Source organism: Crocuta crocuta, unplaced genomic scaffold (genome assembly GCF_008692635.1).
Source record: "Crocuta crocuta isolate KB4526 unplaced genomic scaffold, BGI_CrCroc_1.0 scaffold177, whole genome shotgun sequence".
Taxonomy (NCBI): Eukaryota; Metazoa; Chordata; class Mammalia; order Carnivora; family Hyaenidae; genus Crocuta; species Crocuta crocuta.
The window spans coordinates 5,390,917-5,397,229 of NW_027531880.1; the positions used below are offsets into that span (position 1 = coordinate 5,390,917).

Consider the following 6,313-nt stretch of genomic DNA (forward strand, 5'->3'; position numbering starts at 1 on the left):
GGCTACTTGTTAAAATATTAACATTTATGCCATGAGATTTATTGATCATTGAATCTAAATGAAAACTTGGCCATGGGAATCTGGAGGTCCTGGTTTCTATTCTATAAATCTATATCATTACTGACATGATTATACTGCTTATTATTTTTTCTTATATATGCAATACACTGTAAGAAAGAAAACTAGATAATTGAGAGGAAAGTCCATTTAATTTTTGGATATTTGAGCTTATAAAATTGAAAGTAAATTGTTTAATTTCAGGATTCAATTTTTGTTAATATTACTATTACAATGAAGTGTTATTACTTTGGTTGAATTAGGTAATTTTTAGACCCTCATTTTCTGGTGTATGCATACAACAAATCAGGAACATTGTATCCAGATCCTTCATTTACAAAGGTAAGCTTTGCTTTATGCTGTGTAGATTTACAGTTTTTTATACAGCTAAGGTGCCATTGGTGGGAAGAAAAAGGATGTTTTCTACCCCAGAGAATTATTGGGCAAACAGATAAGAAGCCCAAATATGTGGCAATTACAATGAAGGCAGATTGAGTAGAACAACTACTTTCCAAATTTGGAACTCAGGAATCCTTTATCCAAAAAGTTTGTTTACACTATCAGAAGTATTAGCAGTGATCTGAGAAAGGAAGTGGATTAAGGAGCTGAGAATAAGAAACCCTAAAACAATTGAGATTTTGTAGGTCCTGAGCATTGGAGAAAATAGTGGGAATTGCTTTATGGAAAGACCTTATAGAAAGAATTGCCTTATAGAAAGGGAAGGTGAGGATGCAAAACCATACTGGGTACAGAATCTGAATAGGTTCACATGTGAAACACAGGAGTTTGCATTGTTCTGGAAATGCCAGTAGGAGTGAAGAGATTTTAAGTATGTGACAAAGTTAGCTTTAGTCTGTGAGGTATTTATTTTGTGAGAACAGGTGATTGGGAAGAAGTAAATGCAAGTGAAAGGTCAGATTCTTTTTCTACATTGCAATTGAAAGGTAATGAAATTAAAAATAATTAGTACATTGTCTTTTTCACCATCTGCAAGTAGAAAGCTGAACAAAATACATGAGACTCCTGTTTTGAGACATCAGACAACAGGCTGATCAGGAATTTTCTCTCTCTGAGAGAAAAGAAAGCCCACATAGTGAGTTACATTCAATTTGGCCCTCTGACTGAGGATAAAGTCTTAACCAGAGCCTAGGGAGTTGGAATCAAGCAGAACTAAAAGAATTTGGAGTTCAGAGCTGCTGAAGCAGCTGGAACTGACCACAGGACCAGGGAAGGGGTCCATCAGATGTATGATTTTCTGTAGGGAGGGGAGTTGTCCTTATGTCCCTGACTTAAGATTAGGCTGCCTATGTGCTGGGTAAAACTCTACTGAAGGGCAGAGAATCAAGTGGAGATAATACTAACCATCAGTGTTGGGAGATGTGGGATTTTCAGCCTGGACAGAGTAGGGTGACTTTGCTGACACCCAGACATTCAGCTGAGACCAGAAAGGCTAATTTTTAGGAGGACAAATCAAGCTCTAGAGTAAGAGGTACCCTTATCACCCCAGTTCTCTACCGAAGGCCTAAAATTCAACAAGAGGATTAAGGAAGATTTCCATTAAATTAATTGCCTTCCAATACAAAATGCAATATTCTGTAAAGGGTTAAAACATAGTAGATGAAGGAAGTAATGCAGATAAGGATAGAAATCAATGAGATAAAAAAATGAAAAAGAATAGAAAAAATTTAAGTCCTGAATTTAGTTCTTTAAAGGGACTGACGGGGCGCCTGGGTGGCTCAGTCGGTTAAGCTTCTGACTTTAGTTCAGGTCATGATCTCACAGTTCGTGGGTTTGAACCCTACGTCAGGCTCTGTGCTAACAGCTAACTCGGAGCCTGAAGCCTGCTTCTGATTCTGTATCTCCCTCTCTCTCTGACCCTCCCCTGCTCACGCTGTCTCTCTCTCTTTCTCAGAAATAAATAAAACATTAAGAAAATTTTTAAATAAAAAAAAGGACTGACAACATTAATAGCCCCTAATAAGGCAGAACTAGCACAAAATCAAATTCCATCAACATTAGAGATTAAAGGATATATGATTAGTTATACAGAAAATAAGATGATATTTGAGGGTATTATGAAAACCTTATGCTGATACATTTGATAATTTAGATGAAATGGACAGTTTTCTTGAACAGGACAATTTACCAAAACTGAGTGAAAAAATCATAGAAAATCTCAATCACTTTAAATCCATTTAAAAATTGAATTTCTAAACAACTACATTTCCACACCAGGTTTAGATGTTTTCACACTTTACCTATTGAGAGATATTCTGATTTTTTCCAATTTAGCTATTAAAAATAATGAATCTATGAACATTCATGTGCAGTTTGTTGTGTGGATATAATTTTTTATTACCCTGGAATACATGTTCAGGAATATGATCGCCAGATCATATGGTAAGTTTAAATTTATTTTTAAGAAGAAATTACTTAACTGATTTTCAGAACAGCTCTACCATTTTACATTTACACTGTCAATGTATGAGAGATAAAGATTGCATTTTTGTCACCTTTGGTATTACCACATTAAAAAAAAATTACCCATTGTGATAGATGTATAGTGATTATCTCATGTAATTTTGATTTGTATTTTCCTAATGACCAGTGATGTTGAACATATTTTCGTGTACTTATTTGTCACCTTCTGTGAAATGTCTATTAATGTCTTTTACCCCTTTTTGAATTGGATTGGTTGATTTTTACTCTTGATTTTTGAGCAATATATATATATTCTAAATACAAGTCTTTTGTCAGATGTGTAGTTTGCCAACATTTATTCTCAGCCTGTAATTTGTCTTTACATCCTGTTCATAAGGTATCTCATTGGTCAGATGTTTTTAATTTTTACGAGAGTTAATTTATCAACTGTCCCTTTTTAGAATGGTGGTTTAGCTATCAAGTGTAAGACCTCCATATATCCCTGGTTCTTGAATATTCTGCTTTTCTTTCCTAAAAAATTTTATAGTTTTATTTACATGTATGTTCACTTTTATGTAGCTTTATATCAGGTATGGGATTTGAATCAAGTTCCATTCTTTTGTCTGAGATTGGCCATTGAATTGTTCTTGTGTCTTTGTCAGAAAGTCAATGGGGCATATTTTTGTGGGTATATTTCTGGGTTCTTCATTCTGTTCAATTCTTTTATGTGTCTGTACTTCTGCCACTATCATGCTGTCTTTAGTTTACCTGCATCTTAAACATTTATGTAGCCTATCTCACTTTATTCTCATTTTTTAAGATTGTAAATTTAAGATTTTTAGACTGTTCTAGATATTTTTATTTTTCATGTAAACTTTAGACAAAACTGCTCTATGTATACAAACCGTTTTGCTAGGATTATGATAGGCATTATGTCAAACCTATAGATCAGTTTGGGGGCAGTTGACATCTTTAACTATGTTAAGTCTTACGGTCCATGAATGCAGTGAGTCTCTCCACTTATTTGGTCTTTTTATTTATTTATTTATTTATTTTTTATTTGGTCTTTTTAAAAGTATCTTCTAGTAGTGTTTTATAATTTTAGCATTCAGATTCTGTATGTGTTTTTTTCGGCTTATACCAAAGAATTTCAATTTCTTTGATGCAATTGTAAATGGTATTGTATTTCAATTTGTTTTTATATATTTGTTATCTAGAAATGCCTTTTGTTCTTTTGATTTTAAAACCTACATTGCTATTCGGGGTCTTTTGTGGTTCCATACAAATTTTTGGATAGTTTGTTCTAGTTTTGAGAAATATGCTGGTGCAATTTTGATTGGGATTGCATTGAATGTGTAGAGTGCTTTAGGTAGTAATGACATCTTAACTATATTTATTCTTCCTATCCATGAGCATGGAATGTTTTTCCATTTCTTTGTGTCTTCTTCAATTTCCTTCATAAGTTTTCTATAGTTTTCATCATACAGATCTCTTGTATCCTTGGTTAGGTTTATTCCGAGGTATTTTATGGTTTTTTGTGCAATTGTGAATGGGAGCAGTTTCTTGATTTCTCTTTCTGTTGCTTCATTGTTGGTGTATAAAAATGCAACTGATTTCTGTACGTTGATTTTGTACCCTGCAACTTCGCTGAATTCTTGAATCAGTTCTAGTAGGCTTCTGGTGGAGTCTGTCGGGTTTTCGATGTAGAGTATCATGTCATCTGCGAAGAGTGAAAGTTTGACTTCTTCTTTGCCAATTCTGATGCCTTTGATTTCCCTTTGTTGTCTGATGGCTGATGCTAGGACTTCCAGCACTATGTTAAACAACAGTGGTGAGAGTGGACATCCCTGTCGTGTTCCAGATCTCAGGGGGAAGGCTCTCAGTTTTTCCCCGTTGAGGATGATGTTAGCTGAAGGCTTCTCATAGATGGCTTTGATGATGTTTAAGTAGGTTCCTTCTATCCCAACTTTCTCTAGAGTCTTTATTAAGAAGGGATGCTGTATTTTGTCAAATGCTTTTTCTGCATCTATTGACAGGATCATATGATTTTTATCTTTTCTTTTATTGATATGATGTATCACATTGATTGTTTTGCGAATGTTGAACCAGCCCTGTAACCCAGGAATGAATCCCACTTGATCTTGGTGGATGATTCTTTTGATATGCTGCTGGATTCGATTTGCAAGGATCTTGTTGAGGATTTTTGCATCCGTATTCATCAAGGATATTGGCCTGTAGTTCTCTTTTTTTGCTGGATCTCTGTCTGGCTTGGGAATCAGAGTGATGCTGGCTTCATAAAATGAGTCCGGGAGTTTTCCTTCGATTTCTATTTTTTGGAATAGCTTGAGAAGAATTGGGATTAATTCTGTTTTAAATGTCTGGTAGAATTCCCCAGGGAAACCATCAGGTCCAGGGCTCTTATTTGTTGGGAGATTTTTGATTACTGATTCGATTTCTTCACTCGTTATGGGTCTGTTCAGGTTTTCTATTTCTTCCCGTGTGAATTTTGGTAGTGAGTGTGTGTTTAAGAATTTGTCCATTTCTTCTAAGTTGTCCAATTTGTTGGCATATAATTTTTCATAGTATTCCCTGATAATTGCTTGTATTTCTGAGGGGTTGGTTGTAATGAGTCCATTTTCATTCATAATTTTGTCTATTTGGGTGCTCTCTCTTTTCTTTTTGATTAGTCTGGCTAGAGGTTTGTCAATTTTGTTTACTTTTTCAAAAAACCAACTCTTGGTTTCATTGATCTGTTCAATTGTTTCTTTGGTCTCTATGTTGTTTATTTCTGCTCTAATTTTTACTATTTCTCTTCTTCTACTGGGTTTAGGGCGTTCTTGTTGCTCTGCCTCTAGTTCCTTTAGGTGAGCTATTAGATTTTGCACTTGCGCTTTTTCTAATCTCTTGAAATAGGCCTGGAGAGCAATGTACTTTCCTCTTAGCACTGCCTTTGCCGCATCCCATAGATTTTGAATTGTTGTGTTTTCATTTTCATTTGTTTCCATATATTTTTTAATTTCCTCTCTAATTGCCTGATTGGCCCATTCATTCTTTAGAAGGGTGTTCTTTAACCTCCATGTTTTTGGAGGTTTTCCAGACTTCTTCCTGTAATTGATTTCAAGTTTCAAAGCATTGTGATCTGACAGTGTGCATGGTATGATCTGTATTCTTTTGAATTTATTGAGGGCTGCTTTATGTCCCAGTATGTGATCTATCTTGGAGAATGTGCCATGCGCACTTGAGAAGAAAGTAAATTCCCTGGCCTCGGGATGTAAAGTTCTAAATATATCCATCAGATCCATCTGGTCCAATGTGTCTTTCAAGTCCGTTATTTCTTTAGTGATTTTCTGTCTGGTTGACCTATCCATTGCTGTAAGCGGAGTATTAAAGTCCCCTGCTATTAGCACATTCTTATCTATAAGCTTGTTTCTGTTTGTGATTAATTGTTTTAGATATTTAGGTGCTCCCATATTCGGTGCGTAGACATTTATGATTGTTAGTTCTTCCTGATGGATGGACCCTGTAATTATTATGTAGTGCCCTTCTTCATCTCTTGTGATTGTCTTTAATTTAAAGTCCAGTTTGTCTGATATAAGTATAGCTACTCCGGCTTTCTTTTGATTTCCTGTAGCATGATATATATTTCTCCATCCCCTTACTTTTAATCTGAAGGTATCTTCCCGTCTAAAATGAGTTTCTTGTAGACAGCATATAGATGGATTTTGTTTTTTAATCCATTCTGCTACCCTATGTCTTTTGATTGGAGCATTCAGCCCATTTACATTCAGTGTTATTATTGAAATATGTGGGTTTAGAGTCTTTGTATCTTTTGTAG

The 6,313-nt window shown here is 35.0% G+C and overlaps 1 pseudogene across 1 annotated transcript in view; it reads left to right on the forward strand.

Moving 5' to 3' along the window:
- LOC144239125 (A disintegrin and metallopeptidase domain 3-like) overlaps positions 1 to 6,313 on the forward strand; it is a 67,051-nt pseudogene that overhangs the window by 8,747 nt on the left and 51,991 nt on the right. The window contains exon 3 of the transcript XR_013337319.1: positions 321 to 399. The product of XR_013337319.1 is annotated as an A disintegrin and metallopeptidase domain 3-like (transcript). The remainder of the gene's footprint in view (positions 1 to 320; positions 400 to 6,313) is intronic.